Source organism: Physeter macrocephalus, chromosome 2, assembly GCF_002837175.3.
Source record: "Physeter macrocephalus isolate SW-GA chromosome 2, ASM283717v5, whole genome shotgun sequence".
NCBI lineage: Eukaryota > Metazoa > Chordata > Mammalia > Artiodactyla > Physeteridae > Physeter > Physeter macrocephalus.
In genome coordinates, this window is record NC_041215.1 from 128,918,673 (window position 1) to 128,937,058 (window position 18,386).

Sequence of the window (18,386 nt, forward strand, 5' to 3'; positions counted from 1 at the left end):
TCGAAACTTATTAGTTTCATTGTTGGTCTAGCAAGCTTACATCCATGACATCACTTATTTACACCATTAGCCCATAAGAATATACGGTTCCAACTGAACCAATTATTAGTTTCAGAATTTCCTAAAAGAAGGGCAAGTATCTGCAGATGCCAAGCACTTTGGGGTTGTTTCAAATCTAATTAGCAATAGAATGATGGCACCAAATTAATTTCAAAAACTGCTCTGGAAATGCCAGTAGTCAAAAAGATTTAGTAATTTGATATTGTGCTATTTAGAGAAACAGATGGAAGTTTCTCGACATTAGTGTTGATCTCAAAGTGTCGTTTAATAAAAATCAATACTTGAACTAGGCTAAGTTATTTTTGAATTATTTTCTTTTAAAACACACACCATGAAGTTAAAGGTAGTCAAAGTTCCCATTAACTTTGTTGCTTAAAAGTTTACCTCTCGTATTTGAAATACACTGGGGATCACAGTTCAGTGGGTGACATAACAAAGAGAATGTAAAATAAAGTACCAAATCCAACGGTAAATTACTCCAAACTCAGCACCGATTTTCTGTTAAATGTTCAACCATACAGATGGATGGAGAAAACATAATTGATCAAAGAAAATATTTATAGAAGTGATGGATTTTTAACTTCTCAGTCATGCTGAACTGCTATATACCAATAAATCTTGGAGAACATTTTCTTGAAGGGTCATGGTGACATAGTTCAATAAACAGAGCAGGAGACTGAGTGCCAGGAAATTTGGTTGTGTCCTAGTGTTGCCTCTCACTGGATTAAAAATATTTATTATTTTTTAAATAATGATGTTATTTTCCAAATACATATTAGCTAAACTAAAAGAAACAAAGATAAAACAGCACATAAAAGTGACATATTTAGCACTTAACAAGATGCCAGGCAGTATTATGATATCAGTAACAGTATGATGATAGCACTTGGACATTTTCATCTGTTAAAAAATTCTATGAATTAAGTATTATCCTCACTTTTCTCATGAGGAAACCGAAACACAGCAAAGTGAAGCAGCTTGTTTAAGAAGATAAAAAATGGTTGGTAGAGTCATAGTTTGAAACCTGTCTCCAGAGTCTATGCCATTGACCACTATGGTCCACAGCCCCTGAATAAGGATGGAAAGACTGGTCAGAAATTCTGATTAAACTTTTCCTGCTATCTTTACTTTACAGAGTTTTACATTTAATTATACTTGAATTTAAGAGAAGCAAAATAAATTGCAGTGAAAGTGAAGGAATTGTTAAAATGCAGATACATCTTTCTTCATCATCAGAGATAATTGTTTCTGAAAGTGTCCCCAAAATTTAAGAAAGAAAGGAGTTCATGACAATATCAGGATTCGCGTGTGTCTATTATTTTCGTGTGTTATCACTTGACTCCCTGTTATGAGTGAAGAAGGAATAAATATACTTCGCTTCTCCCACTGCTCACTCTGATTTTTATGCTTTTATTATTATTATTATTAATAGCATTTAAATTCCATTTTATAATTATAATTGCAAAAGTGATTAAACCTACCAATAATACTATATTTTAAAATGATGAATTTATAAATGATGAGCACTTATCTCTGAACTCTGAATTCTTCCATGCTTGAGAATGTGTCCTTTGCCCTTATACTCGAATGCAAGCTTAACTAGGTATAAAGTTCTTGGTTATACTGTCCCTCCCTCTCTACCACACCCATCACTCTCAGAATTTGTTTTTTTTAAATATTAACTCACCGTTTTCCAGCAGTGAATGGAGTTGTGAAGAATTCTGAAATCAATCTATTTTCTCGTGTGTGTGTGTGTGTGTGTGTGTGTGTAGGTGACTTATATAATTATCTCTTTTATTCTTGAATTTCAGAATCTGTCTCATTGTTGATCATTCCATTTCAATTATTTTTCTCCCAGACACTGTGCGCTTTCAAAATGAATTTTAAAAAATTTACTTCAGGAAAATTTTCTCCTATCATATCTTTCAGCATATTTTTTTTCAGGTTCATTATTCAGTTTGTATATTGGATCCCTGTGTCATATATCCACATATTCTCCATAACGATTTTTATGTCTTTGCCCTTTATTTATTTTAAGGTTGATTTGAGAGGCCAAGAAGAAAGTTTTTAGTTATACTTGTTCTATTTTTTAGAACAAGCTTCTAGTGTGCTTTTTCATCTCTCTAATTTTTTTTGCTTTATGCTTCTTTGACTTTTTTTGTGCACAGCCAGCTTGCTTTTTGTCTCCTGGTTTTGTCTTATTATCTCTTCATTGAATCCTTGAGTCTCTTCTTTGAGCTTTCCTTTAAAGAAATAGAGTAATAAATCATGTTGTCTGTTATTACTTTGAGACTATGAAATGCCATTTTTCTTAATTTTTGTTCCTTTTTTAATAAATAAGGCTCCTTTGTATTCATATTTCATTTTTCATTCAACTATTGCTTATGTATTTTATGTATTATTTTTGGCCTTGTGCATTATTTTTTGCTTCATGTATTTTTCCTTTGTATTTTTCCTCCCAGTATCTGCACTGACTCCTTCTATGTCATGGAGAGGGGAATTATCTGGAAGAGTCTGCAGCTCTTAGTGGGTCTGGTTGTCCCAAATGTCTCATCAAGTCAGACACTGTTGGTACATCTTTCTTCACTTTCCCTCCTTTGATCCATGAGGACATGTTCCCTCAATTTTGAGTATCCAAGAGCCAGTAACATCTTTGAGGAAACAGGCTCTATCTGCTCCCTGCTATCCTGCCTCACCTGTCACCTCCCTAGGCTAGTTGGTTGGGTCATAGTCAACTGAAAATGATGTTGCTGGTGTAGATACTTCAGTTGTGTTGTTCTTGCAATTTTATTGTTTCTAGAAGGACACTTCTTAATTCTTCCAAAAGGTGACAGTGGCTCTAGAGCTCCCAGGTCTAATCAAAGGCTCTGTGACAAGGCAATCATGACTGCTGAATTTAATTCTGTTTCCGAGTTTTTTCACCTGTTTTAGCATAGAATTCACATTATTTGGAAGGTAGGCATCAAATAGGGTATGACTTTGGGTTATGGCCGTGTCCTTATTTCATTGAGGATATTATTTTTCTGTTACTTTCTATTATTTGTTATTTGTAGTGAACTTAAGGAGGAGTGAATAAACACGCAATTTCTCCACGATCTTTATTTAGAAGTTGCTTTGAGCGACTTCCCTGGTGACGCAGTGGTTAAGAATCCTTCTGCCAATGCAGGGGACACGTGTTCAAGCCCTGGTCCGAGAAGATCTCACGTGCCGCGGAGCGGCAGTGGAGCAACTAAGCCCGTGCACCACAACTACTGAAGCCCGCGTGTCTAGAGCCCATGCTCCGCAACAAGAGAAGCCACCACAATAAGAAGCCCGCGCACCGCAACGAAGAGCAGCCCCCGAACCCGGCTCGCGGCAACTAGAGAAAGCCCGTGCGCAGCAACAAAGACCCAACGCAGCCAAAAATAAACTGATTAATTAAAAAATACGATTAATATAACCATCTTTTTAAAAACGGTTAAAAAAAAAAACAAAAAACGAAGTTGCTTTGAATTCTTAGAGCAAATTGAACAATGAGGCCCAACTAAGTGTGTGCAGAAGCCTGTTTGTTCTTTACGCAAATTGCCAATTTTCCTTTGGATTCCTCCTTAATTGTGTACTTCCTGCTGTGCTTCCTACTCCTCTACTTCAGGGACCCCCACCCCTACCCACCCCTCAATACACTCCTGACCCAAATAAAAGCAAGAAACTAGTAAAGGAATATGATTCTCAGAAAATCTCCCATCGGTAAGTTCTACTTTAATATGATTAATTCAGTGTGACCCTCTCCCTGAGATGTTTATGTTTATATTTGAACTATATATTTATATAGTTCTAGATGAAAGGCAATTGCTATGTAGAAAAGAAATCCTAGGTATCAGGCAGAGATGAAGGATAATTTTGGAGGCAAGGGGAATTTTCTGTAACTCTGAAAATCAACCACTGGCCTATACCTAAGAGCAGTCTGACCTTTTGTTCTTCAGTTACAATATAGGGAAAACTTGCAAGCAACCTGTCACATTTCCTTAGTCATAAGTATTTTATGAGAAAAATGAGATCTTGAAGTGTTTTGGCAACTCTTCAGTACACAAAATAAATGTGTGTAAAATAACCATATGCAAATGAGGATTATTAAGGATTTCAACAAGCTCAATATTCTCTTGAGTATACTAACATTCTCTGATAAGCATGGAGATACTATCAGATTGCTTAGAAAATCCTGCTTTTATTAAAAATAAGGCAAAGATAATCTTGCAGATATGGAAATTATCGGACTCAGAATTAATAAGGTTGTCCTATATCATAGTAATAATCATATTATATCAGTCATACAAGGTACCTTATTATGATTAAACTAACAACTTCACAGCATACCTCATTCAAAATATACTGAATGGTAAATATTTAGCAGAACAAATTTTAGTTGTGATATGTTTTATGATTTATGAAAATAGTGCCCTTTTTCCAATTATTAAAGTAATATATGTTCAGGGTAAAACATATTAAGATAATATTAAGAAAAGAGATGTTTAAAAAGTTAAAATAATTCTTACCCATATAACCCACATGTAATCACCATCAAGATGTGAGATATACAACCTTTGCGAATTTTCTCCATGTGTATGCTTTACAGTTATTAAGAACAGGCAAAAATGGAAAACGTGAGGGCAGTCTTCTAAGAGTTGAATTATTACTAGAACATGCCTTTTTGTTGATATTGATAACCAAATTCAGGTTCCTAGAACATGTGTTTTTTTAGCCACAAGAAATATGGTTAAAACAAATTTCCCACAGTTTGGAAAGAAAACCAAGGCATGACAATATGAGAGTCAAGATAGCACTGGCAAATCCTTAAAATATATTTAAATATCAAATAAAAATACAAACTTTGAATTGTTTTCAGAATTGAGATTACTGATTTATACCCACAGCTAATTTTACACTTTGATGTTAACATGGACAGCATTCTTATCCTGGATTTTGCATAGAGCTGTTCGAACAGTAAGATATATATATATATATGTGCATCTGTCACAGAAGATTTGTGATTCACAAGTCTTCAGGAAAGTCATGTGAAATGTTAGTTTAAATAGTGTATTAGCCCAATGAACTATTTTACCTATGATTATTTCATATAGCTGTCTCCTCCTTTGATTCCCCAATTATATGATCAAAAATTTACAATTGTAATATTTGCTAAAATTGGAAATGTAAGCCACTTCCAAGAAATGATAAAGAAGTTGTACTGAGAGCACTAATTAGGAACATTGAGAGGTCATTTTGAGCCTTTCACATCAGACATGCAGAATACATTAAAATTAATGTGATGGAATATACTCACTGATATCTGTCACCGGTTAACTCATTCGGAACACAATGAATTAAACTCCACGGGCTCTTTCAGCCCTTGCTTCAGGAAGGGCAGGCACTTAGGAGGGAGCTGGGTGCTCCAGGGACCAGAAGTCACAGTCTAGTCGTCAGATACCATCTACTTGATCCAGCTACCTGTGGCTCCCAGCCTCCTGTCTGGAGTAAGCACAGGCTGGAGGCAGCAGGTTCATTATGGGACAGCATGGTTTTTCTCATTTGATAGGTGATAATCATCATGGAACTGGTTATGAAACATTCACCAAGCATGCCTTTCTGTTTCTCAGCACAAACGACTCAATTGCGAGAGCATTTCTGAAATTTAATATGACTAAGTATATGGTAAAACTTATTTTTATTTTTAATAATATTTTTATTTTAGAATAGTTTTAGATCTACAGAAAAGTTGTGTAGAGAGTTCCTGACAGCACATACACACTTTCCCCTACATTTGTCACAGTTAATGAAACAGTATTGATACAGTATTATTAACTTCTTCAGATTTCCCTCATGTCCTCTTCTCTCATGTCCTCTTCTCTCTCACGGTCCTGTCCAGGATAACATGTTACATTTAGTCGTCATGTTTCCTTAGGTTCCTGTTGACTGTGACAGCATCTCACAGTCCTTGTTTTTGATAAGTTTCCTTGTTTTGACAGTTTTGAGGAATACTGGTCAGGTGTTTTGCAGAATGTCCCACAGATGGGCTTTGTCTGATCACAGCATATCAAGGGTACATACTATCAACATGACTTATCACAGCTGACATTGGCCTTGATTACCTGGCTGAGGTCATGTCTCTCAGGTGTCTTCACTGTGAAGCTACTCTTTTTTCCCACCCCTTCCATACTGTCCTCTTTGGAAGGAAGTCACTATACACACACAGCCCACACTTCACTGGGGAGTTCAGCTTCAACTTCCCAAAGACAAGATAGCTACATAAATTATTTGAGATTCCTCTCCCAAAGAGATTCACTTTTTTCTTTTATAGGTTTGGTTGTTTTTCTTTTTTTTTAATACAATTTTTAAAGGTTATACTCTGTTTACAGTTCTTATAAAGTATTGACTATATTCCCCATGTTGTGCAAACATCCTTGTAGCCAATCTTATACCTAATAGTTTGTACCTCCCACTCCCTCCCTATATTTGCTCCCCCCCACTGGTAAGCACTAGTTTGTTCTCTATATCTGTGAGTCTGCTTCTTTTTAGTTATGTTCACTAGTTTGTTGTATGTTTTAGATTACACATATAAATGATATACAGTATTTGTCTTTCTGTCTCAGACATATTTCACTTAGTATAATGCCTTCCAAGTTCATCCATGTTGCTGCAAATGGCAACATTTTGTTCTTTTTTATGGCTGAGTAGTATTCCATTTTTCACAGAACTAGAACAAATAATTTTTAAACTTGTATGGAAGCACAAAAGATACCAAATAGCCAAAACAATACTGAGAAAGAAGAACGGACTGACTTCAGAAGAAGACACTTCTTGACTTCAAATTATACTACAAAGATACAGTAATCAAAGAGTATGGTACTGGCACAAAAACAGACACATAGATCAAGGGAAAAGGACAGAAAGCCCAGAAATAACCCCACACAATGTTGTCAATTAATCTACAACAAAAAAGGTAAGAATATACAAAGAAAAGACAGTCTCTTCAGTAAGAGGTGCTGGGAAAACTGGACAGTTACATGTAAAAGAATGAAATTCTCTAATACCATATAGAAAAACAAACTCAAAATGGATTAAAGACATAAATGTAAGACCAGATACTATAAAACTCCTAGAGAAAAGCATAGGCAGAATCCTCTCTGACATAAATCACAGCAATATTTTTTTGATTTGTCTCCTAAAGTAAAAGAAATGAAAGCAAAAATAAACAAATAGGACCTAATTAACAGTTTTTGCACAACAAAGGAAACCACTAACAAAACAGACAACCTATTGAATGGGAGAAAATATTTGCAAATGATATGATCAATAAGGGATTAATATCCAACATATGTAAACAGCTCATATCACTTAACATCCAAAAAAAAAAAAAAAAAAAACCAATTAAAAAATGGGCAGAAGAACTGAATAGACATTTTTCCAAAAAGGAAATCTAGAGAGCCAACAGGCACATGAAAACATGCTCAAAGTCATTAATTATCAGGGAAGTATGCAAATCAAAACCACAATAATGAGGTATCATCTTATACCTGTCAGAATGGCTATCATCAAAAGGAACACAAATAACAAATGTTGGCAAGGATGAGGGGAAAAGGGAACCCTCTTACACTGTTGGTGAGAGTGTAAATTGGTGCATCCACTGTGGAAAACAGTATGGCGGTCTCTCAAAAAACTAAAAATAGAACTACCATATGACCCAGCAATTCTACTCCTGAGTATATATATATATTAAAAAAAAAACCCAAAATATTAATTCAAAAAGATACATGCACCCCAATGTTCATAGCAACATTATTTACAACTGCCAAGATATGGAAGCAACCTGTGTCCATCAAGAGATGAATGTATACAGCTGATGAGGTTCACTAGCTTTAATCTGCATCTCTCAATTAATATTTAAAATGCAAGTTGGTCATGACTTCAAACTGGAGTCATTACACATCTTATACTGCCATTTACTGTCATTTTCTACCCAGTTACTTAATTTCCTACATTCCTGGAAGACTGAGGCCACAGCAGGTCCCCATGGGTGTGGATTGACTTTGAACTCATTGAACACCTCAGAGGATGTGTTCTCTCTATTTTATTCCTTTCCATTTGCTCTTCCTTTGATGATAAGTCCGTGAAAAGTTTTTCTTTGGAAGTTATAGTCTTCTTTTTTTTTAAACATTTTCAGAAGGTTTTAATTCATTCAAGGACACAAATAAAATTAGTCATAAGTTATTTCAGCAGATTTGTGTAGTTTTCTTTCTGTTTACTGGCTTTTAATTTTCTACAGTTGAGCACAAAATGTTTTATTAACCCACAGCCTGATTCAGATTTAAAAGCACACATTCATACTTAGGTTATATATTTAGTAAACAATTCTATTAGGAAACTTTTAAAACATTTTAGGTGAACCTAGAAAAGACTCTTGAATTTTATTGGCCTCAGTGTCCCCATCTATGAAATAGAACTACTACTAATAATTTATTACAATATATTATATATGTACTATTTTATATATCTAATAGTATAGGTAATTTACATAAATAATTGGTATCATATATACCAATAAATAGTACATATTACTATAAAACAAAATAATAAAAATTTTAATGTATTTTTTATGGAATTCACATTTTTAAAAATATCATGCTTTCAATAAATTATTATGAAGTGGTTTTTTTTGTGCTGAGTCTTGTGTTACAGTGGGGACATGAGGAGGAAATCAACAAGATCCTGTTCCCAAGAAATATCAATCTCATGGGAGTTCTGTCCAGGTAACAAACTCTCCATCCACATTGATCCAACGCAAAAATCTGGAAATAATAACTCACAAAACTTACATAAGCCCTGCAGTTCTGCACAATGTTTCCAATCATTTCTGTAAAATCAAAGACAAAAGATGTTTCTGATTTTGATGTGTGTGTGTGTATCTTCTTAAAAAAAAGAAATAAGAGCAAAAATTTCAACTCACAAATAAACTATAAGTCAATTTGGGGGTGAAGAAGCTAGCAGAGGAAGCGTACAGAGAATTTATTATGATGCTTAAGTGCTTTGAAATGTGAGTTTCCTAGCAGAGGAAGCTTACAGAGAATTTATTATGATGCTTAAGTGCTTTGAAATGTGAGTTAGAAGGATAAGTACTTAAGGAGGCTAGATTTCTGTGGCCTTTTCAGTATAAATTCAAACCAACATTTCTTTGGGTCTTTCATCAGAGCTTCAAAGTCCCCCAAGACACAATCACATCCTAATATTCTTGAAAAAAGTCTGAATGTTCAGCCTCAGATGCAGAATGAAGAGAAAGAAACTCTGTCTTCTAGGATTTTAGCACCAAAAAGCAAGCACAGGTGGGAAGGGGCTATGAAGGGGCACAGAGAAATCCCTCCCTTCCTCCCTCTCTCCCGTCCCTTGAACCCAAAATTGCTGACATTTTCAGCCCAGCTCCATTTCCTCTCTCATAAACACATGGTTGCTAACTCACTACTCAAACACATCAGGATTCAACGATGCTATGTCCGCAAGGCCAGCTATAGAACTGCCAGTCACAGTGAAAAACGAAAATGCAGGACGCTTTGTGCACAATTATTGAGAATTTCAAGATGGCAACAATGGAGCCTTAAATCAAGTACCAGTCTCTTTTGAGGGTCTGACCCCCTGCCATTGTATAGTCACATGTCCCTGAAGCCAGCCCTGCAGACTGGACTTGCAAAGTACTCAACAGGGAAAATTTTATTTCAGAATTCCAGAGTGGCTTTTTTTTTGGATAAGTAGTTGGAAGTAGGGAAGAACTACTGTTTCCAGGCTGCTCTGCCCAATGGGAAATGTCAGGTGTTAGAACTTCCTTGAGCCAGCAGCCCCTTAATAAGAAGAGTGGGGAGCGGTGTGTTGGGGAGGTGTCTATATGGGAAAAGAGAAAAGGAGAGTCTCACATCACAGCTGGGAGGGGGGTGTTTGGGGAACCAGAGGGAGGATGAGAGTGGAGAGAGGTTGTTGTCGTCATTGTTGTTTCCTTTAAGAATATGAGAAAGTTGGGACTTCCTTGGTGGCACAGTGGTTAAGAATCGGCCTGCCAATTCAGGGTACATGGGTTTGAGCCCTGGTCCGGGAAGATCCCACATGCCGCGGAGCAACTAAGCCCATGCACCACAACTACTGAGCCTGTGCTCTAGAGCCCGTGAGCCACAACTACTGTTCTCGCGTGCCACAACTACCGAAGCCTGAGCGCCAAGGGCCCGTGCTCCACAACAAGAGAAGCCACCACAATGAGAAGCTCACGCACCGCAACGAACAGTAGCCCCTGCTTGCAGCAACTAGAGAAAGCCCATGCACAGCAACAAAGACACAATGCAGCCAAAATAAATGAATAAATAAATAAAACAAATTTATAAAAAAAAAAAAAAGAAAACAGTTGCAAGAAAGTTAAAAAAAAAAGAATATGGGAAAGTTGAGACAGAAAGGAAGATTGGGGAAAAGTTTACTATGCATAAAGAATAAACTTCCGTTTTAGAATTTTTTTCCTAAAGACATAAAGATTTGCATTTCTACAATTAAAGGTATTATACCACATTACAGTTTCAATGAATATGATTCCATAACAAAAAATGGCCATGTAGAAACCTGGGTTTCATAGGAGTTACATAATAAAAATATTATTAGTAAATTCCTAATTCATTACCGTCAGTTTTTTTGCCTTAATAGAAGTTCACTTGATGGACTTAGTAATGCAAGTCACAAATTAAGTCTTAAGTCAAAGATTCACTTGAAAGAGAGAATCCTGAGAACATATTGATTAAAGTGTTGCAGGGAATGCCATTCACAGCTTTATTCTTCTCAATGCTGCTTCAACTGGTGGAATAAATAGACCTCTCTGCTCTTATCGATATATTCCAAATTAGACAACAACATAATATCTGGCAAATAAAAAGTGTTATTAGGTTAAAATAGTTTTACCAGCATCTTGATCTACTAGCAGCTCTCGGTTGGTGTTATTGCGTCAAATATAGAATTTCAAAAGTCTAGAGAAAAAGACAAAATCATATTCTCCAGAAGGTTCTCCTCTAATAAACTTCCTTGAACTGGGCATTGAGAAGCAATCAATTTAGGGTCTTAGGTCCTGACAACCCCTTGGAAGAGAGTAGAGCTAAGTGTTAGATTGACAGCCTCATGAAATCTGAGAAGCTGGACAAGAATATACCGGCTTTACGATGGTGTGAAAGCCATACACATTCAGTAGAAACCTTTCACTGAATTTTGCATTCTGCCCTTTTAGTGATCTGCAGCACCATGGCTATTCCTTCGAGTGAGCTGCAGCTTGCAGTCACCCAAACCATCACAAGGGTGAACAACTTACAACCATTCTGGACCCAGACAACCTTTCTCTATTTCACCTTCACTACAGTATTCAATAAATTCCATGAGATATTCAACATTTTATCATAATACAGGCTTTGTGTTAGATGATTTTAGCCAACTGTAGGCTAGTGTAAGTGATCTGAGCACATTTCAGGTAGACGAGGCTAAGCTATGATGTGAATTTGGATGCATTTTTGACATGATATTTTCAACTTACAATGGGTTTATCGGGATGTTACCCATCCTAAGTCCAAGATGATCTATATACCTGAATAGAAGGCTGACTCACCTTCACACAAATCAGCCCAACCTTACAAATGCCAAGGAAAAATTAAGGGCTATCCCACCCGTGGTTTCACTTTTGTTGCTGAAATGTACTTCTCACAGAGAAGAGGGAAACAGAAAAATAGTACTAATCTCAGAAATTCTCTATTTAATTCTTTCCTCTAAAGAACTATTTTCACTAAATTGCACTTTGGCCTTATGGCACTGGTGTACATTGAAAACCAATAAAAATGCCTCTTTGTCCACTCTGAGAAAATTGTTGAAAACATTATTCTTGAGAACAGTCATATCTCTGACATAGGACCCTAAGGAAAAATGTTTCTTTGCACATGTTCTGAACAACAGATAAGTAAGGAGCTCCTAGTTCTGCCTTTGATGAGATTCTAAAGAGCATCCCTTTCCTATCAGAATTATGTCTTCAATGGAGATGTTTCCTGTAGGTCTGAACGAGGAGCAACATTCAGAATTTAGAGAACGGAGTCACATTGGATAGGGATTATGGCAGCCACTCCCTGATAGTGTTAGGGGTCCCAATAGAGACAGTTTAGCTAGCAACATCATTTATAGGACAATGCTGGTCCCCAACTCTACGGCATCTTTATACTTGAAAAATGTTTTTAAAGGATGCATATCAAGGCAACTTTAAGGAGGAAATTAAGAAGCAATGGCAATAAGTATTCTGAGAAATGCAAGAAGGTAGAGAGAAAAGTTCCATCCACTTAAAGATGTATGTGAATGAAAGTGTACTAATGGGTTGATTGTGTATGTGAAGTGTCTATATGTATACACACATGTAATTATATATTGTGTGTGCAGTGTGTATATACAGTTGTATGTGTGTATATACATACACACTACTAACACACTGTCAGTCCATTGGTACAGTTTCATATGCACACTGATATGTGATTTTACATGTGTACATACACATATAATTGTATAAACATATATATATGATAGTATATGCATATATAGTTTTACATTTATGATTGTATATATATTTTATATATATTGTATATGTTTTATGTATGATTGAATATGTATAGATATACACATGTTATGGCACATATATGTGATTATATATGTGCATATGTATTTTTATATATGTTTACATACATATATCTGTGCATGTGTGTGTGTATATTATACATTTTTAGTTTTTAAAGCACTCAGCAGCAGTCTACCACATTATTCCTGAAGTTGGTTACTTCCTTGACTTATCAACCAATGAAGTAAAAATGTAACCTTGATTCCCAGTGTAAGCCCAGGAAGCCCCAATGATTCACCATGGACTTTGGGACTTATCTGACTAAGGTCAACGTGGTGGGGAATTAGATATATTATGTATGTTATACATATATTACGTGTGTTATATATATTATGTATGTTAATAAATTAACATTTATTAGTATGTTAATACTGCTGGTTCCTACCTCCTGCAATACAGTACGATACAGAAGAAAAATAGTGTGACAGTGTCGGTCCCTTGACCAATCATATATATATAAAACTGTATATGCATATACTATCATATACGTGGAACTGGTTTTCACCACCCCTAGGATGAGGGTTCATTCGTTTCATATCACTTCAAGTTGAGGTGGAAAGTCAGTTTGCCGTCCTCCATGGTTGTGGTTCATGGACAGTTAGTTTCACTGAGGAACGTGTTGGAAATTCAGAGTCTCAGGCCCCAGTCTAGTCCTACTGAAGCAGAATCTCGGGGAACAGAACCAAGAAACAAGCTCTCCTGGTGATACACACCCAAATTTGGGAAGCAAAGAGGCCTTAGAGGTACAAAGCTGATGTGTCTTTTGCTGGATTACAGCAGGCTGTCAGGAAAATATGCAGTCTCCAAGGGAATAAAAGGGTGGGAGGCTGACTTAACTTTATTCGGGGAATTTGGGAATTAATAAATAGCTGAGGAAACGGAACACTTTGCAGTATGGTATTAAGATTTGGTAATTACCAAAACATCTAGGGAGGCAATATCCTGCCAGAGGCAGGGCTATGAGAGTGAAATGTTCTTAAAAGAGTTATATTTCCTGATGCATCTAAAAACGTATCTGGTTTTGCTAGTTTCTAAATTAAGGTTATAAGGAATTGGCACTTGTGAGTCTAAAGAGGCCAAGAAGGAGATCACACTTTACCTGTTTTGCTTTTTCCCAAAATTGAACAGCTTTGTATCATAAACAGTTGAGCACTCATCCTGAAATTGTAAGGAATGCCTGCCAAAAAGAGCATCCTGCTATGTGTTTCATTATTGTTGTTATTGATCGTTTATGAGTAATAGCAAGAAACTAGGGATTATTCTGAACACAGGTTTGGAAGTCCATCTGGCCATTGGGCTCAAAATGCAAATGTCAGATGAGTGTCACACTTGAAGAGGGAGAGCAGAGGAGAAAGCTATCACGTGAAGTCACCAACTCCATGTCACAGACCGTCGAAAGCATTTGGTCTATCACCCGTGTCTTCTTAATTCAAGTTTGCCAATGTCCAGATGCTTAAGCTACTTTCCTTTTCCTCATCCTGCTAGAATTTACATAGCACTTCAGAGCTATTAGGCTTTACTTACCCCTGTTCAGTGTGACAATCAAAAAGAATTGCAATTCTGTTTTCCTGGTAAAGAATCTAAAGCATTGACATTTCAAATACGTGATGTATTTTTGAAACCATCACAGTGGCCAACAGCACTGATTTGGGGAACCTTAATTCTTTATTTGCCATCTTCACTCCTGAACCGAAACACATTTTGCATATAAAATACCTACATTGATTTAGGCATGAAATTAAAAGTCTACAGACGTTTTAAAAAACTAACCACCTCTCATCTGCTTAGGTTAGATCAGAAGGCTTAAAATCATAAAGCCAATCCCTGGTTGAATAATTGAAAACCAAAGGGGCATAGATGCCGGTTGCTATTCTCCCTTGCCTACAGACCCCCAGTTCTGTCTGGGTAGCAATATTCACCATAATTACATGTAGCCCAAGCTCAATCATGGTGAGTCGGTTTCCTTTTGATGTAGGTTTGGACAAGGGACCAAGTTCTGGCAAAGATGTAAGAGGAAGTCTGCTTGAAGTTTCTGGGAAATGTTTTCCTCCTGATACAAAAGAAAACAAGAAGAGAAAGCCCCTCTTGTCACTGCCACCTTCTTTTCTGCTTGGGACACTGCCCAGGAGAATGTAGATACTTGCCATCCTGCAACCATCAAAGGTGGAAGAACAGGATGACAGGAGGAGCCTGGTTCATGGATGCTTGCTCCCCAGCCCTGGAATGTACGACCCCCCAGCAAGCTGTTATGTGAGATTAAGAAACACCTACTACTTAAGCCACGAGAGTGAGGTGCTCTGCTATTCACAGCCAAATGTGTTTCATTAATACTCTACAGAATAATATTCACAAGCCATTACCAAAATTCTATGTGACAAGTAAGAGGAGAAAATAAATTAAAACTTGATAGATTTCATCATGAGGTATAGAATACTTGGAAATTAAAGTTTCATGTGGCTTGTTTTTAGTTCTCCACAATCCTTCTTGGAGTTCAGATTCAGTATAAAAGAACTCTTTTATGAAGTGAGACAGCATGGCTGAGATATTCACATAAGAGACAAAATAAGACTTTTTGCATCACCAGAAGGTACTGGAAACAGCTAGCTGTGGGACATATGTTGAAGAACAAAAAGCAGAGAAAGAGTAGGACATGTGATATAGATTAAAATCTGGTCTAATTAAGTGCCAGTTTCATAGTAAGAAAACTTAAGAGCAAATAAAAGCATTTTTTTCCCCTCTGAAGTTAATATGGGAAATTCTCAGACTGAGAGATTTCTTTTTCCATTCCCGAAGTAAATCATGACTAATAAAGTTTTTTTAAGTAAAATTCACTAATACATTGCATCGTATTTGTGATGTTTATCAAAGAAAATTGGACACCGTGAAGTGTAATAAGCAATAGTGCATCAAACTTTCAGAATGTGTTGCCCTTAGGGATTCAGAGAAGGTAACAAGCATAATATTATGCAAGATGTTTTTGCTGCTGTTTTTCCAAAATGACAGCTACGAGAAGCCTGGAGAGAGAGGGAAATAGTTCTTTGCACAGACACAGAATTGACTTTAGTTGGTCTGTGCCCACATACAGAGTCAGGATAGTGTCATACGGAAGGTAGATATGATCAGTGACCCTGAAAGGAAGAGCCTGGAGAGGAGTTGTGTCTGATAAGTTAAAGGTAAATGTAGAGGTGGTTAGCTCAGCTGAATAACCCTTCAGGTCCATGAGTATTTGTCATAGGAATAATCATTCGACTCTTCACTTTTCCATGATGTGGGGATAGAGCTGCTTGGAGTCAACTGAGCCTGGGTTTTCCCACCCTCAAAGCCCTACGTCGGCTGAATGACTTGGAAAAATTCACTTAACTTCCCATGCCTCGGTTTACTTGTCTGTAAAATATGATAGAACTAAGTGATTGCAATGAGTCTCATTCTCTCATCTAACAGATGAAGCAAACCTTGAAGGTAGTACAGGATCTCAGAATTGGGATGGGTCTGGGCACCGGCTTTTCCAGCTTGCTCAGTTAACAGATGAGCAATGGAGGCCCAGAGAGGCAAGTCCATGTCTGCAAGGATTCATGACTGACAAGTGATAGATAGGACTATAGCCCAGGTGGGGTGACCAATCATCTCAGTTTTCCAGGGATGGAAGCATTTCCCAGGATGTGGGATTTTCAGTGCTAGAGCCAAGAAAGCTCCAGGCAAACCAGGATGCACTGAATACCTTAAGACTAGGTCAGCTCATTTCCATCTCCCTGAACCACTTCTATGTACCATAAAAATATGCTTCCAGTGTCACACCACTCTGGTGACATACAACCTCTGCAAAGGCACCTCTGCAAAGGCACTCCATAAATGGCTGGGTCCCCGTCCACTCACTGTTGGCGACGCTGATGGTCAGATCTTGCCCTGAGGGCTCATCCACATCTTCCAGCTCAGTCCACTCAGCAGGAACATAGGAGATTTCATGGCAGAGACTCCTTCAAAGGAAAAGTAAGGAGGGACGTAACTTTGTGCCCACTCGGAGCTGTAGCTGCCTGTCAAACAGAGTCTGCAGAGCATCCAGGGGCCTCTGCAACCACCATACCTAGTCAAGTTTATTCATTATGATGCTCTAAACAACAAGTAGCAGAAACCAGGGCAGGAAGTAGCCTAAACAGTAAAGAAGCGTATTATTCAACATACAATACTAAGGAGTAACAGAGTGATCAGGCCTAATATGAAGAGTTGTAAAACTATTACATTTAAAACATTTTTTTTTCTGTCTCCTCTCTCTGTTTCCCTTAATAGCAGCCTCATCCTGGTCTCTTCACAGCTTCAAAATGCTGCCTATGAAAAGTTATGTGCTTCCTGGTCATGTTCAGTAGAAGACTGAGACGTGAAAACATGCCCCTAAACATAACTATAAAGTTCTAAATTGTGTGCCCGCCTCTAAACCACGCACTATCATTGGGGTATGTCATGTCAACTAAATAAGACTGCTTTCTGAGCCTAGGAATGAAGTGGATGCTTGAACATAAGTAGGACCCTGTTTTAAAAAAGGAAATGGAAAAGGATGACAAGTAGACAACTGCACTTAAAATCTGTTGTCGGGGACTTCCCTGGCGGTCCAGTGGTAAAGAATCCGCCTTGCAACGCAGGGGACGTGGGTTCGATCCCTGGTCAGGGAACTGAGATCCCACATGCCACGGGGCATCTAAGCCCGCCTGCCACAACTACTGAGCTCACATGGCTCAACTAGAGCCCGCGTGCTGCAAACTACAGAGCCCACGTGCCCTGGAGCCCGCGCGCCACAACTAGAGAGAGCAAACCCCGCCACCACTACTAGAGAGAAGCCCGGGTGCCTCAACAAAGAGCCCACGCGCCGCGAGGAAAGATCCCGCATGCCTCAACCAAAGAAAAAAATAAACAACTGTTGTCAACTCAGCATCATCCCTGTCCCTCCAACTCCCCCGTATATTTCAATGGCTAAAATCCCTTAACTGCATCTCCCAGAAGCCCTCATTCATTGGATACTGGTACACACTCTTCCAAAGGGAAACAATTCTGTGAAAAGTGGAAGACAGAAGAGAAGCAGACGCTATTATTCTCTTCTGGCAGCAGCTGACAGACTTGTGCACGGACTGCAGTCCCAAGGAGCCCAATGGCTTCCAGGCGTTCTGTGAATTACTCACAGCAGCAGGCAGCAGACATAACTGGAGGCAACATCCTATGATTCCTATAATTCCTGACTTCCTAAATGTTAGCAGTCATTTTCCTTGACCCTTACTTTCCCAATCCTTCAAATAGTGCTGCAAATACCTATTGCTTGGTACTACATTTTTTCCTGTTTTAAAATAGCTAGAAGATGATCAGTGAAGAGTTATGGTCCAACTTCAACTTATTTCAAACCCAGCAACCACTACACCAGGAAAGGGAGGTTGGGAGGTGCTATTGAAGAGAATGACTCTCATGAGCATAAATGCTGCGAGAGCAGCGGTCCCCGACCATTTTAGCACCAGGGACCAGTTTCATGGAAGACAATTTTTCCACAGTCGGGGGTCGGAGGGTGGTTCAGGTGATAATGCGAGAGATGGGGAGCGATGGGGAGCGATGGGGGAGCGGTAGATGAACCCTCACTTGCTCGCCTGCCACTAACCTC

The 18,386-nt window shown here is 37.9% G+C and overlaps 1 long non-coding RNA gene across 1 annotated transcript in view; it reads right to left on the reverse strand.

Moving 5' to 3' along the window:
- Positions 1-16,713, reverse strand: part of LOC102977398 (uncharacterized) — a 164,616-nt gene extending 147,903 nt beyond the window's left edge. The window contains exon 1 of the long non-coding RNA XR_447337.3: positions 16,625-16,713. This is a non-coding gene — a long non-coding RNA (uncharacterized lncRNA). The remainder of the gene's footprint in view (positions 1-16,624) is intronic.
- Positions 16,714-18,386: the final 1,673 nt, after the last annotated feature.